Genomic DNA, 16431 nt, shown 5'->3' with positions numbered 1-16431 from the left:
GTAATATTTATTCCATTAAAAAAAAAGTAGAGCAGTGGACTGAGAAAGTTCCTTTTCTTGGTGACAGAGCTGAAACCAGTATCTCTAGCCTGACTAACCCAAGGACATAGAGCGTAGGGAAGTGGTCACCTGAGCATTTGGTGCCATTAATTTAAAAAAATGTTTAATGAATACGTTTTATTTCTCAAAAATGTAACATGACTTAGTAACCATCTCCTTTTTTCTTTTCTTTTTTTTTTTTGGACTTGTGAATTTGTTTTTATTTTTATTGTGCTATAGGGGATGGGTTGGGAAATATCTCTGTAAGTTGTGCCCTCCTAGGGAAATGTCCATTCTCATTTTCCTGGAACAGCTTTCGGCGCTTTTTCTCTTTCTTGGAGCTGCAGGTCTTGCTGGCAGCAGTCTCTTCAGGTTCACTGCTGAGAGGCTCCTCCTTGGAAGAGAATTTCCTCTTTTTCTCGGGTACCCTCTTGTTTCCTGACTCTTCAGGGTCACTATCTGGTTCTTCTTTGGGGAAAGATTTCTTCCTCTTGGTAAGACTTCCATTGCCAGCTGTCTCTTTATGATCACTACTAACCAGCTCCTCCTTGGAAAAAGATTTCTTTTTTTTGGGTTTGGAGGAGACAGATGGGTCTTCCATTCCATTCTCCTGAGGAGCCTCCTGGGGCTTTTGCTTCTTCGTCTTTTTGGGTCTTTTCATCTGTCTCCTCACATTCCTCCGGGGTCCTACTGCTGTTTTATGAAGATGCAGGGCAATCACAGCTAGCCTCTTCTTTTCCTTCTTCAAGCGTTTCTTCTACTGTTTCTCCAGTTTCCTAGTAACCTCAGCAGCCGCTTCCTCTGCCTGAACCATTGCCTCCTTCATGACATCCAGATTCTTTCGTGGAATCTCTCCAGTCTCGTAGAAGGACAGCCACTCCTCAACTTGTTCTCGAAGCTTCTCCCCAGATACACTGGTAGGTACCTCAGAGAAGCAATCGATTCGTGAGGCAATACTGCATTTGTTTGCCAGGTATCGGGAGATGCGGCCTCTGTTCTTGGCAACTGCTCGGCCAATGAAGGTAGAGTGGAAAATGAGTCCGTATTTTGGGGTGTTACCCCTTGTCTTCAGGGCTCTGGAAAGTTGGTCCCTGTGCTGGGCCCAGGGAATCACTCAGACACCAGGACTGGCCATCACCCCCATAGCAGAGGCCTGTACAGGTCAGGGAGCCCTGGTCAACCATCACCGTGATCCTTTTTTCTTTTAATCCATTTATTTATGCAACCAATTAAGTGGTCTAAGCACTGTTCCAGGAGCTGGGATAAAAGCGATGACGAGCTAGACAATACCCCTGCCCTCCCTTGGCTTGCCATGTGTGGGTGAAGGCAGAGAAAACAAGCAAGCAAGCCCTGTAATGCCCATGATGTGACGGAGGAGCCAGGTGGGAGAGCTAGCTCCCTTTGATAGCATGGGCAGGAAGGGCCTCTTGGAGGCGGTAGGTGACCCTCGGTAAGAGAAAGGTGAGTGGGAAGAGGCTTCCAGGGGAGATCTGAGGCTGGACTGTTTCAGGCAGAGGGAAGGGCAAGCTCCAAGGCCCTGAGATGGGAAGGAGCCCCTTGAGGAATGGAAGGAGGGAAGCCCGTGGGGCTGGAGGGTGTGGAGCAAGGAGCCAAGGGTCCGAAATGATTCTGGAGGACGAGGCGACGGCCGGACGGTGAAGAAGAGCAGGGTCTCTTTTAGATGCGGTAAGAGCCATTGGAGGGTTTTCAGTAGGGGTGTAACAGGTCTGTGTCAGGCTTAGCTAGGAATTTAGTGAAATTGTGATCTTTGAACCTCAGCCATTACCATGCTGCTCTACCGTGAGCTGGAGCTTGGTGACCCAGGCCTGTCCATGCTCCTCGGGGAAGTTTCTTTGACAACCAGCTGCTGTGAAAGCTACTCTGTGTTGAGTAACAGTAGCCCTAACTATCCTTTAATTTCCTTCTGTTTACGTTTGCTTGGTGTGTTGTAAAAGGTGTGATTATACATGTGGACATGAACCTGGAGGCAGTTAAACGATGGTGGAACCTGGCAATAGGCATTTGGAGACCGTGGCTTGGCTCTGGGAAGCCCACCTGGGGTGGTGTTTGTAGCTTTCTCATGGGGACAGGTAACCATCTTGCCTCGTGAGCTCTTGCTCCTTCACTGTGGAGTCTCTGAAGGTCCAGTTCTTAACCCTCCGTGCTCCTGTCTTTGTGCCGCTCCCCTTGGATGTCGGCCACCCTCAGGACAGGAGGCCTCCTCGATCTAAGTACAGCGCTGGTCCCCCACCTTGGGGCTGCCTGGAGGAGAACTCCATCTGGTTCGCTCATGAGAGCTGTTGCATAATGAGTTGGTATATTCTCCCCTCATATTCTCGGTTGGTACATTCTCAGTTTTTGTCACAGACTGAACCCCTTCCTGGCTTCCCCCATCACAATCACTGTCCAAGACAGCATTTCTCTTCCCCCAGACTCCAACACCTGGAGTGATTTGTAGTCTTTTCCTTCCCTTTGTAGAATCTTAGGATGGAAGAGCCTCGATGATTAAGCCTCACATTACAATACTTTTCAGTTCTTAGAAGATTTCTCAGATCCACTCTTGCTTCCTTCCTACTGCTGCCACTTCTGAGGAAGAACTTTCCAGAATTGTTCATCTTCATGGCTGTGCTATATCGAGTTTTTTAATTAGAAAATCCAGATTAAAAAAGAAAAGAAAAGAAACCCTTCACGCTGCAAGAGTCGAAATGCATAATTCACTTCCCACCATACATAGCTTCTATCAATATAGATGTTCTGGTGAATAAATGTATCCTTTAAAAAATTGAAAAGAGCCCCTGGTGAATTAATTGAGAAAAGTTGCAATATAGAGACATAATTTTAAGTGTACAAAGCTCTGGGTCAGGGAAGGATGCTGCTGAGTGGGATGGGCTGTAAAATCCATGGTCCAAACCAGTACAGATGGGGTATTTATTCAACAGGGCATTTGTTAAGTGGTGGTGGTGTTGCCTTTTTTTTTTTTTTAATTTATTTATTTCGGTTTTGGCTGCTTTAGGTCTTCATTACTGCCCGCGGGCTTTCTCTAGCTGTGGCGAGCGGAGCAGGGGCTTCTCTTGTTGTGGAGCACGGGCTCTAGGCGCGCAGGCTTCAGTAGTTGCAGCATGCGGGCTCAGTAGTTGCGGCTTACGGGCTCTAGAGCACAGGCTCAGTAGTTGTGGCGCACAGGCTTAGTTGCTCTGCAGCATGTGGGATCTTCCCAGACCAGGGCTCGAACCCGTGTCCCCTGCATTGGCAGGTGGATTCTTAACCACTGCACCACCAGGGAAGCCTGGTGCCTTTTTAAAAAATTATTTTCCTAATTTCTGACCTGTGGGGCTTCTGCACCAGGTAGAAGCCAGAAACTTGCTTTCCTTTGTCGTAAGAGTCTCCTCCCCTCTCTTTAGCTTTTACTGAGAATGGCATGTGGAGGGAGGGGGCCGTGGAATGCATTCTGGTGATCCTGGCAGCAGTGCCGTCCAGCGTGGAGAGGCAGATATCTGGCTGGCCGCTCCCCTGAGCCCAGTGGCAGGCACAGTAGGGTCCCCGTCAGAGCCGTGGTGGTGTGATTTGACAACAGTACCTGACTGCACAGCCTCCAAGCCTGGCTTTGAGACCCTCTCTCAGAGATTGTGCAAACTGCTGATCCTTCCTTAATCGATTCCTTTCCTATTAAAACTAACCAGAGTGGGTTCTGTTATCTGCATCTAAAGTATCTGATGTAGCTACTTACCCAGGGATGTTTGGGATGTCTCGCTCAGCAGGGAGAGTACATGATCTTTACTTGGCTTTGCCCATGAGCCGCATCGATTCCACACTCCAGATTTAAATAAAATTGCAGTTATTTTTGCATCAGTACCAGAAGCAGCCTGTGAAATGGAAAGGGCATTGGATCAGATACAGAAGGCCGTGGCTCCAGCCTGCCTTGCTGCTCTCTTGCTGCAGTGATTTTATGCACGTCACTTCTCCTGTTGGGGGCCTTAGTTTTCTTCTTTGTAAAATGAGAAAATTATACCTGATAAACTCTAAGGTCCCTTCCAATCTCGGCAGCCTCTGATGAGCAGCTCTGGTGTTTTTATTATTAGCAAGCCGCTCCTGTTCAGATCTGTGCTCTTTAATACAGCAGCTACTAGCCACCTGTGGCTATTTAAGTTTAAATGGTTTAAAGTCCGGCAAAATTACAAACTTTGTTGTTCCTTAGTTGCACTAGCCACATTTTAAGCTCTCATCTCGGACAAGGCAGATATAGAACATTTCCATCATCACGAACATTCTCTTGGCCCACACTGGTCTACCTGTTAATGCCAAGTGTCTTCTTCCTTTGTAGAGGTGCTGGGTGTTCAATTGTATTTCTGCCTGCTTAGTTGCAAGATCAACATCCATCTTATTAGCCATTCAGCTTGCCCCAAAAGGAACTCCTTATCCACTCTTACCCGCTCCCAACCTCCCCTTTGTCCCATCCCTACTCTCCGCCCATCTTAGGGATGGCTCCCCACCCATATTAACCAATGCAGAAACCTTGGGGTCGGTCTGGAAATGCCCTTCGTCACCACCCTTCACGTCCCCCATCTTGGTCCCTAAGTTCTGTCAGTTCCTCCTGTTACATATTAACGGAGCGTGCCCTATTTTCCTCATTTGTACGGTGTGCACCGTAACCGAGGCCCCTCATCTTCCGTTTCCCTTCCATTGTGAACCTCACTTTGACTTTCTTCCTCATTCCGCCTGTCCCCTCAGTTCAGCCATCGAATCGAAACACAGTTTACAGACAAACCAACAAAAGGCAGTTTTAATCAGCCATTTTCCTCCCTCCACCGCCATGTATTCAACTGCCTTTTCCTGACTTAACTCTTAGCCCCATGAGCAGCCGCGTTAACTTTTCTGTTCCCTGAACAAGACTCGCTCCTTAATTTTCTTCTTTCTTTTCGTGCGTGTTTGCTTCCCTCTTCCCATATAAGCCTTCTCAGCACTGGGTGCAGAGGTCATGACCTCTCTTGCAGAGCCCTTGCTGGCTCCCCTGGAGGAGTTAGGTGCTCCCCCTGGGGCGCTCTGCCGTCTTGAAGGTCACGGGTGGTGGCTTGGGGTTCAGGCTCCGGTGTTGGGCTGCCTGGGTTTGAATGCTGGTTGCATCACTGTTGATTCTGTGACCAACTTGACAGCTCTGTGCTCGACTTTCCTCATCTATACAATGAGTATTAGTAATAATACCCAATTCCCAGGCTTTTTTTGAGGATGAGGTGACATTGATATATTTAAAGTGCTTAAAATAGCACTCAGCGTGGAGTAAGCACTTAATAATTGTTCATTGTTGTCACCATCATTATACTTCACTTGACTCCTTGTTCATCTGCTGGGGTGATAGTAGACTGAATGGCAACACCAATTTTTTGTTTTTAAAGAGAAATCTAGGATGGTGCTTTCTCTTCGGTCTGATGATTGACATGTAAGCTCCGTGAGCTTGCTTTCTCCTCCATTTTCCTTTGAGCACCTGGCAACAGATGGTGTGTCCACAGGATGGACGTGAACAGGTGGAGTTGGCTGTAGCCCAAACCCAAGCCAGCTCTGGTACTTACTAGCAACGTGACTTGACTAGCAAGTGTTTTCATATCACGGCTGCCGTTTCCCCATTTGTGAAATGCTGCTATTAGGAGGAAAGTCGGGCACTTCAAAAACATGAGTTAAATCAAGCAAATCAATACCACATGGGTGAGATCAATCATTCTAGATGCAGGGATCCACTCATTTATCATCAGATCATTTTTGTACCTACTGTGGGCTAGAACACAGTACGAAGCAAATAGAGACATGGCTCCTGCTCTCATGAAGCTTAGGGTTTGGGAGCAGAGAGCTGTCTGTGGGACGTCATACACGTTTGTGGACAAGTATAGTAGCCAGTAGTGCCAAGAAGGAGACACATGGTCCTACAAGTGCGTGGGGCACTTGACCCAGGAGTGGAACGGGAGCTCCCCGGGGGGAAGGCTCCCCAGGAGGCAATGCTGAGGTGGAGGGAAAAGTATCCTCAAAGAGCAGGGTGCATTCCAGGAGGAAGGACAGAAAGAAGGTCCTAGTGGTTGAAGCGCAGAGTGACGGGGGCACAGGCAGGCTGGGAGGTTGTCCTGGACCAGGCCATGCAAGGTCTTGAGTGCTGTTTGTTGTTGTTTTTACTTTTGAACTGTACGCCCTCCTCCTCGCTCTCCTCTGCATTGATTCAAGTCCTTGGGTGGTGAGAATGACCACCTTAGCCTCTGTATGCATCCCTGCCTCTCGCCTCACCCTCCTCAAATCCACCCTCTACTCTGCCGCCACAGATGCCTCAAAATGTAGGTTGGGTCCTGTCATCTGTTGAAATCCGCCTGAAGCTTTCTCCTCATCAGGCCATACAAGCCCTGTGAAGGTCTGACCTGCCTCAGCTCCCACCACTTTCCCTCCTGCTGCCCTGGCACCAGCCATAGTCACACCGAACAGTGTTGCCCTAACTGGCGATGCTCTCTTTGGCTTTTATATCCTCTCCTGAATGTTCTTCCCCTTCCCCTTTGCTTCCAGGCTGTTTCCTACTCAACCCTTCAGTCACAGGCCATCCATCACCTCTTCAGAGTTGCCTCCTTGCTCTCCAACATGTAACCACAGCCTCTTGTGATTTCTTTTTCCTCACAGCTCTTACCCTGCCGCGTCATCATGGCACACTTCCTGTCTCCCCAGAGAGGCAGTGAGCTCCATGAGGATCATTTGTGGTGTTAATTTTGTCTATCAACATCTCCTGAGACAGGACCGTTAACTGGGGGGGGAAGTGTTGATATGTGTCGGTTAAAATAAGCTCCACTGAATGCTGTTTGAAAGATCAAAGTCAGGCAGGGAAACAGCCTAACTGTCCACCAACAGAGGAATGGATAAAGAAGATGTGGTACATTTATACAATGGAACATTACTCAGCCATAAAAAAGAATGAAATAATGCCATCTGTAGCAACATGGATGCAACTAGAGATTATCATACTAAGTGAAGTAAGTCAGAAGGAGAAAGACAAATACCATATGATATCACTTATATGTGGAATCTGAAATATGGCACAAATGAACCTATCTATGAAACAGAAACAGACACACATAGAGTACAGACTTGTGGTTGCCAGAGAGGTGGGAGGGAAGGATGGACTGTGAGTTTGGGATTGGCAGGTGCAAACTATTATATATAGAATGGGTAAACAACAAGGTCCTACTGTATAGCACAGGGAGCTATATCCAATATCCTGTGATAAACCATAATGGAAAAGAATATAAAAAAGAATGTACATGTGTATAACTGAGTCACTTTGCTGTACAGCAGAAATTAACATGCCATTAACACAACTATACTTCAATAAAAAATTTTAAAAGAATAATCAAAGTCAGACTCAGATTCTAAGCAGTAACTTGGAAATGGGTGACCAAAAAGTTTGCTGGGAAAGTGTAGCGGTAGTTAAAAATTACTTACGCATATGTATCCTAACACATCTGAAGTCCTCACTTAGACAATGGAATTGATGTACTGAAGGGAAAAAACCTTCAGTAGAAAATGCATAGTGTAGCCTATTAATTAATGTACTAGAGTGGGAGAAGCTTTATCACTAATATGTCAATAATAATACCAACATTTAAAATGATGAAAACTTTTATATCAATTAGAGAAGATCCATTTGCATTCAGAAAACCTCTACCCAAATGAGAAGAACGTGTGAAGGGACAGTCAGCGAGCTGGGAGTTGGGTATACCCTGCAGTCTGTAGGAATGAGGAGCTGCTGATGTACCAGGGAGGAGGTATGATGCTGTGAGTCAGGGTAGCGATTTTCTTCTCCATCATTTCTTTTGGGGGATTGTCAAAATCCTGATGTGCTCGTGGGAATATGTTACTCCTTTGAACATGACCTGTTAATAAGTGCAGCCTTGGAACCTTGGGGATGTTTCCAAATGTTAGTCAACATACAAGATCAAGGTCTGTTGCAATGAGGATGATACGTGCTGTTGAGTTGGTGGACATCAGAACATCGAAGCAAGCACACCTGTGAGGAAAGGGGTCGACTTGCTATGGGGGAGGGGCTTGGTAGGGCACCAGCCTAGTACCAGGAGATCAATGTTTGCCAGGAGTTGGGTACAGTTTGCTTCCTAAGTAGAGTGGACATTTGCTCCATCCTCTGGCGACTCAGTAAGTACCTTTTGGACATCCTTCTGGCTTGGGGAAATGTCTGGCCTTCTGAACTCTACCTCCTCAAAGTACAAGTCAAAAAGTCACTTTCTGCATCTCCCTGGCAGCCAGTACCAGAATATATTACAGGCTCTGCCAGTCAGATGCATCAAAGGGGTGACTTTGATTCAGAAGGCAGTCAGGAGAGGCATCCCACTGAAGTGTTTCTCGAGAGGGTGCTAGTAGCATCTGCAGTAGGGTCTGCAGGGGCTTTCTGGTGAATCTGTCGTCTCCTAGCCTGATTCACTGGTCCACCAGATGTTCTGTGACCTAATGTCCTTAAGAAATTTCGATTCTGCTTCAGTTATCTAGAGTGCCTTCTGTTGTTTGCAACTAAAAGCTCTGAATGATATGGGAGACTATAAAAATGGACGTGGCCAAGGCAGCTCTGTTCTCACAGCAACTCAGTACTGACCAGAGACCATGGGGATCTTGAGGAAACTGGATACAGTTTCATGCTTTTGGTTGTGCTGCCAATTCAAGGTGTTTCTGGTGTAATGCGAGGCATACAAACTTGAAAAATCTCAGGTTATATAAAATGGCACACAAAAAGATAACAGGACTTACGGAAAAAGAGAGTTGGGTAGATCACCCCAAATCTATGAAACTCCATCCAGAGCATGAAGAAAAACAACAAGCCTAATAAGGATATCGGCTCAACTGGAAAGTCACACTGAATTACTAAGAAATAAATATTCTAGGGAGTATCAGCCTTTACCTTAAAAGGTGACGGTACCTTGATGGAAGGGGGGGATAGAGACTGCTGAGTTCTGAAAGCAAGGTTAGAGGGGGGTGGGGAAAAGTGCTTGTAGGCTTTACACAGATTTGAGTGATGACTGAGATGGATGGCTCTGGATCCTTGTTTTGTGATGTTCTTTTACACTGCATCTTCGAGAACTGTGCGTTATGTCTGTCTGTGACAGAGCATGAGGCTCTACTAGGCTAATAGGAAAAAGGGGCGGGATGAATGGGTACCTGGTACAGTAACGTAATCAGCTCTGTTAGTGAGTTTTGTGTTCAGATGCTTTTACTTGGGGCTGAGTATTAACAAGCTAAGAAAAAATTACATATAAACAGACACCGTTTGTGCTTTGTATGGACGTTGTTCTCCTATTTACCAATGACATATGGACTATGGTATTTAGGGAAACGTGTGCTATAGTAGATGAGAGTGTATTTGAGAGTGTTCCATAAACCTGAAAATATGGAAGACACTTGGCCTGTAGATAAAGGGACTGTGGGATAAAGGATCCCCAGCATTATTTAAGAGGAGGAACCCCAGGAGAAGAGTAGACTGTCTTATTGCTGAAGGCAAGAGATATGGCCTGGCATAGAAGTTAGAGGCACAGGCTGTGGACAGACCACCTGGATATGAATCCCTCCTCTCCCATGTGCTAGGTCTGAGCCCTAGTTTGATCATTTGTAAAATGGAGATAATAAGGCTACTGCCTTAAATGTGTTAATGCATGTGAAATACTTGGGGCAGTTCCCTAAATGATGTCCATTGTTGTTGACTTCTCATCTATCCGTCTACGATCCGATCTGCTTCAAGGGTAAGGAGAAAGCTCGCGTGAAGTACTTCTCACTGGGTCTAACATGTAATAGGCATTCGGTCCACATTTGTTGAATTTGGATCCAGTGAGAAATATCCACATAGACTGCAACCAGCACAGTTTCCTTTCCTCCTCCTAAGTCAGTGTGGACACTGCTTACTGGCAAGGACTGGATGATCTGTATTGAAAGGACAGATTCAGGAGCACATTCTGGACTGGCGGGCTGTGTGTGCATCCTGGGTGCTTGAGAGTACTAACATAAAATCCCAAGGGAAGGTCAGACCTTCAGAACAGAGCCTGAGTAGAAAGAACTTTGCCTCCAGCCTGATTTCAGTTGCAACCAGGACATTTCAATTAAAAACACTTTAGATGCTGGAAGCCACAGCGTCTGTTTCTAATTGAAAGGTTATTTGCAGACAATATGTTCTTCATAGAGTGACATTTGTAGGTGTTTATTAATACAGAGTCTATTGCAGTAAAATCCATTTTGGAAATGGAAATAGATAATTGTTTTTGAACCTTTTAATCATTTTTTAAGCCAAACAGTGAACTGGAAAGCATTTAGCCGAGGAAGTGCATCTGATTACACAAGCAAATTATTCGGTTGGGATGGGATGCAAATATATGCTGTCTCCTTCTGTTCTATCAGGGTAGGCAGAGGGGAGAGGTTCCTCATTTTATCTCCAGGTTCTGTGACATTTTTTACTCACATCTGATGCTTTAGAGGCCCGCGATTCTAGTCCTGGCTTTTCCATTCATTTCATGGTCTTGGGAAAGTCACTTTGCGTTTCTGGGCATCAGTTACTCATCTGTAAAATACCTTATGATTTAAAAGGTCTCTTCTAGCTCTGACCATATGTGATTGTAGGATTCTGTGCCTTGGTGAAAGTGGACAAATTCCTGTGAGCACTTGAGCCATCCAAGAACACTGGTCTCCTTGATGCCCCAGACTGGAGTTAAAGATACTAGATCTTCTGTTTTATTCAGCACCATGCATAGAGCTCCTACTGTGTGCAGAGCACATTAAGGCCAGTGAGGGGGCAGAAGAGTAAAAAACTGCTTAAATTTCCTGTGGTCTAGTTGCAGAGGGAAAGCAAACATCTATAACATAGTCAGGAAGATTAAGCCGGTTAGAAATGCCAGTGCTCAAGCTTTCCCAGTTGTTGTGGAATATGGAAGGAAGAGTGTCCTAGTGGGAAATCTGGGGAATTGGACAAATTCCTAAGGACAATATTTATAACTGAATGATGGGACTTGGTTTTCTACTCTCTTTGCTGAGCCAAATCTAAACTATTTATTTTCTTTTTTTTTCCTATTTTTTCAAAATTTGAAGTATATTTGACTTACAATGTTGTGTCAATTTCTACTGTACAGGAAAGTGACTCAGTTACACACATAGATACATTCTTCTTTTATATTCTTTTCCATTATGTTTTATCACAGTATATTGAATATAGTTCCCTGTGCTATGTATTAGGACCTTGTTGTTTATCCTAGACTATTTATTTTCTTTCTATCACTTTTTTAAATATAGTTGGGTGGGTCTTTCTCCCTTCCGCTTTTCCTTGAGTGTTTGAAAAACCCATGGCATCTAGTATAGCGCTTTGTTTAATATAAATGACTTGAATGGTGGAATGCCCGCCCCCCTGCCCATCCTCACCCTGGGGAGGACTGGGTTAGATGATCTATGCAGAAGAACTTGGTACCCTTGTAAAATATCGTTAAGGTTAATTACCAGCCCGTTGTTCTAACCCACTGGGTTGTAATCTTGTGGGGACAGGGGACTGGATAATGTGGCAGTCGGTTGCCTCTTGCTGTTTTCTAAGGTGGAAGAAATGTGCCCTGCTTTCAAGGATCTAAGAGAAACAGATATATAAAAATAATCGATGTTTCGTAGCTGATGATTCTCTGGACATTGGCTGGAATCCCTGTGGCTGGAGGAGGGAGAAGAGCAGGAAACCAGTCAGCTTAGTGTACAGAAAGCTCTGTCCACACATCAGGCATCAGACCTGGACTGGCCTTTTATAACAGAAGCTACTTTGAGGGATGCACTTGCTGATGTGTGTGAGGGTCTGTATCTCCTTATGCTGCATCTGCATGGGAAATACAGCAAAGGTTTCGGTTGGTTTTTTTTTTTTTTTTTTGGAGGTGGGGAGAATCCCTGTGTCTAGCATACCCACGGGTGTATTTCCAAGAGCCAAAAAACAAAGACACAAAATAAACAATGTTCCAGATCAAACCAAAGTGACAACCACAGAAAACATGTAAAAACGCTAAGAGCGTTGCAACCAGTAGCATTACACCCCGTGGTTCTGAATTACAGAGCCCAGAAGAGCATGTTGGCAGTGGGCGTTGAGGTCTCGAGGCTAATTCCAGCAATTACTTAGCCAGCAGCCAGCTCCTTGACTCAGAGAGAGCTGCTGCAGAGAGGCCTGGAGTACCGGGCGTGTCACGTCCAGCCGTGCCTCATGGGTAACTGGTCTCGTTCTCTTAAAGTGGCAGAGTTTTTAAAAGATGTCTTCTTCCCTTTAACTGGGGAAAATACTTTTAGAGCTTTCGTCAGGTAATCACCAAAGCCACTGCCGTTCAGTATACAGATACCTATCTGAAGGCGCTGAGACAGCTGTATAAATGTAGCCCATTCCCGCACGCAGACCCACACCGTCCACCACCCATGCAGCCCAGAGGTTCTGACTCCTGTTGGTTCAAAGCTGCTGCTGGTATTCTGAGGATGAGTTTCGGAGCATCTTTCCGGTGCTCTTTCAACCCCGTTTGTCTAATTAGACAAAATGTGTCCTGTTCGCCCCAGTTTCCCACTGGGGAACCCAGCTGTCTGCTGTTGTTGTGTGTGTCTACCCCAGTCATGCTGGATTCGGCACCACTTTACTGCTGGTGGCCTGGGGGCTTTTAGTGATTGTGTGTCTCTCCTGCACTGCATCACCTGATGGGAAGACCAAAGAGGGCAAAAGCTGTCCTTTCCCATTTCAGCTGGAGAAGGATTTGTGTGTTCTAATCAACAGAAAATTAATGTAGCTGGGGCATTCAGATAAGGGATGTGGTGCTAATACAGGTGATCGGGAGAGTAGCAAAGGCCTCTGTCAAATAGCTCCCCCAAGAGCTACTGTCTAAATTGGACCCTTGCTAAAATATAAAGCAGGATTTCTCAACCTTGATACTAGTGACATTTTGGATCAGAAACATCTTTGTTGTGGAAGGATGCCCTGTCTACCATAGATGTTTAGCAACGTTTCTGGCCTCTAGTCACCTAATACCAGTAGTAGCCTCAGTTGTGACAACCAAAAATGTCTCGAGACAGTGCAGAATGTCCCTGAGGGTGGGGTCAGGAGACAAGAATTGCTCTTGGTTGAGAAACTTCTATAAAATAAAATACCATGTCTGGTTTTGAACTGTACCTAAAGAGGATGTGAAAAAAAAGGTGGCTATAAGGGCTGCAAGTTTAAAATGATGTCTGCCTCTGGCTTCTGATGCAGCCTAACTCATTTACCCATGATGATGTCTGGAAAACACTGGAAGAGATGAAAATAAATACTGGGAAGTAGGGCTGGAATTCAGCTTGTTGTCAGAATCAGTGAGAAATTTCCTTTAACGTGGCACACAGAGCTGGTCTGAAGAAGGAACTCGGTGGCTCCTGCATACGGTGCTGTGCAGTGCCCTCGCCCCTCTCCTGGTATCTGTTCCACCAGTTTGGAAACACGTGGTCTGTCCCCACCAGAAAAGTGAACTGCCCTCCGCCAGTCCATAGCTGTTGTATTTTGTCCCAATACAGTTATTCTGTTCCTCCTCCCTTCATAAGCACCTCTCTTTCTGCATCAATATGGAGACTGACTCTGATGGTAATAAGTTAAGTAGGCAGGAAGTGGGAGATGTGGGATTGGACTGGCAGTGGTGCATTTCTGCTGGAGGTGAGAATGGAGACAGAGGGGCCCTGCCAACACATCGGAAATCATCATTTTAATGTGTCCTATTGGTTGGTTGATTGGATGAGCAAGGAAATGGACTGAGGAAAGATGAGCCATATCAGAGAATACCCATTAGAAACTGGAAATGGACTGGGTGCTGACACCTCGTTATATTCTTCACATGCATTGCCTGAGAAGGAGCTCGGACTCTTGTTTGTTTAAGAAGACAGAGAACATCCTGAGGGTCATCTTTTAGTCTTGTTTGTGGTTTCCTTTGCTGTGTAAAAGCTTTTAAGTTTCAGTAGGTCCCATTTGTCTATTTTTCATTGTATTTCCAGTACTCTAGGAGGTGGGTCAAGAAAGATCTTGCCGTGATTTATTTGTAAATAGTGCTGCAATGAACATTGGGATACATGACTTTTTGAATTATGGTTTTCTCAGGGTATATGCCCAGTAGTGGGATTGCTGGGTCGTATGGTAGTTCTATTTGTAGTCTTTTAAGGAACCTCCATAGTGGTTCCATAGTTTTTTAAGGTTCTCCATAGTGGCTGTATCAATTTACATACCCAGAAACAGGGCAAGAGGGTTCCCTTTTCTCCACACCCTCTCCAGCATTTATTATTTGTAGACTTTTTGATGTTGGCCATTCTGACCGGTGTGAGGTGATACCTCATTGTAGTTTTGATTTGCATTTCTCTAATGGTGAGTGATGTTGAGCATCCTTTCATGTGTTTGTTGGCAATCTGTATATCTTCTTTGGAGAAATGTCTATTTAGGTCTTCTGCCCATTATTGGATTGGATTGTTTGTTCTTTTGATATTGAGCTGCATGAGCTGCTTGTATATTTTGGAGATTAATCCTATGTCAGTTGCTTCCTTTGCAAATATTTTCTCCCGTTCTGAGGGTTGTCTTTTCTTCTTGTTTATGGTTTCCTTTGCTGTGCAAAAGCTTTGAAGTTTCATTAGGTCCCCTTTGTTTAGTTTTGACCTTATTTCCATTTCTCTAGGAGGTGGGTCAAAAAGGATCTTGCTGTGATTTATGTCATAGAGTGTTCTGCGTATGTTTTCCTCTGAGAGTTTTATAGTGACTGACCTTACATTTAGGTCTTTAATCCATTTTTAGTTTATTTTTGTGTATGATGTTAAGGAGTGTTCTAATTTCATTCTTTTACATGTAGCTGTCCAGTTTTCCCAGCACCACTTGCTGAAGAGGCAGTCTTTCCTCCATTGTATACTCTTGCCTCCTTTATCAAAGATAAGGTGACCATATGTGCATGGGTTTATCTCTGGGCTTTCTATATTGTTCCATTGATCTATATTTCTGGTTTTTGCCAGTGCCATACTGTCTGGACTACTGTAGCTTTGTAGTATACTCTGAAGTCTGAGAGCCTGATTCCTCCAGCTCTGTTTTTCTTTCTCAAGATTGCTTTGGCTATTCAGGGTCTTCTGTGTTTCCATACAAATTGTAAAATTTTTTGTTCTAGTTCTGTGAAAAAAGGTAATTGGTCATTTGATAGGGATTGCACTGAATCTGTAGATTGCTTTGGGTAGTATAGTCATTTTCACAATGTTGATTCTTCCAGTGCAAGAACATGGTATATCTCTCCATCTGCTTGTATCATCTTTAATTTCTTTCATCAGTGTCTTATAGTTTTCTACATACAGGTCTTTTGTCTCCTTAAGTAGGTTTATTCCCAGGTATTTTTTTCTTTTTGTTGCAGTGGTAAATGGGGGAGTTTCCTTAATTTCTCCTTCAGATTTTTTATCATTAGTGTATAGGAATGCAAGAGATTTATGTGCATTAATTTTGTATCCCGCTACTTGACGAAATTCATTGATTAGCTCTAGTAGTTTTCTGGTAGCATCGTTAGGATTCTCTACATATAGTATCATGGCATCTGCAAACAGGGACAGCTTTACTTCTTCTTTTCCGATTTAGATTTCTTTTTCTTCTCTGATTGCTGTGGCTAGAACTTCCAAAATTATGTTGAATAATAGTGGTGAGAGTGGGCAACCTTGTCTTCTTCCTGATCTTAGTGGAAATGGTTTCAGCTTTTCACCATTGAGAATGATGTTGGCTGTGGGTTTGTCATATATGGCCTTTATTATGTTGAGGTAAGTTCCCTCTGTGCCTACTTTCTGGAGGTTTTTTTTTATCATAGATGGGTGTTGAATTTTGTCAAAAGCTTTCTCTGCATGTATTGAGATGATCGTATGGTTTTTCTCCTTCAGTTTGTTAATATGGTGTATCACGTTGATTGATTTGCATATATTGAAGAATCCTTGCATTCCTGGGATAAACCCCACTTGATCATGATGTATGATCCTTTTAATGTACTGTTGGATTCTGTTCGCTAGTATTTTGTTGAGGAGTTTTGCATCTATGTTCATCCGTGATGTTGCCTGTAGTTTTCTTTCTTTGTGACATCCCTGTCTGGTTTTGGTATCAAGGTGGTGGTGGCCTTGTAGAATGAGTTTGGGAGTGTTCCTCCCCCTGCTATATTTTGGAAGAGTTTGAGAAGGATGGGTGTTAGCTCTTCTCTAAATGTTTGATAGAATTCACCTGTGAAGCCATCTGGTCCTGGGCTTTTGTTTGTTGGAAGATTTTTAATCACAGTTTCAATTTCAGGGCTTGTGATTGGTCTGTTTTATATTTTCTATTTTTTCCTGGTTCAGTCTCGGAAGGTTGTGCATTTCTAAGAATTTGTCCAT

General features: G+C 44.5%; 1 protein-coding gene, 1 non-coding gene and 1 pseudogene across 4 annotated transcripts in view; 1 reads left to right on the top strand and 2 right to left on the bottom strand.

Annotated features, from left to right (window-relative positions):
* The window catches only part of HHAT (hedgehog acyltransferase), a 338123-nt gene that overhangs the window by 196077 nt on the left and 125615 nt on the right, over positions 1-16431 (top strand). The gene's annotated exons all lie outside the window — the stretch shown is intronic.
* Positions 266-865, bottom strand: LOC136132419 (nucleolar protein 56 pseudogene; annotated as a pseudogene).
* Positions 1148-1233, bottom strand: LOC136141080 (small nucleolar RNA SNORD86). The gene has a single exon (XR_010657706.1). It is a non-coding gene; the product is annotated as a small nucleolar RNA SNORD86 (small nucleolar RNA).

Source organism: Phocoena phocoena, chromosome 1 (genome assembly GCF_963924675.1).
Source record: "Phocoena phocoena chromosome 1, mPhoPho1.1, whole genome shotgun sequence".
NCBI classification, from domain to species: domain Eukaryota; kingdom Metazoa; phylum Chordata; class Mammalia; order Artiodactyla; family Phocoenidae; genus Phocoena; species Phocoena phocoena.
Note: the sequence above shows the minus strand (reverse complement) of the source record. Positions and strands in the feature narration are given on the sequence as shown.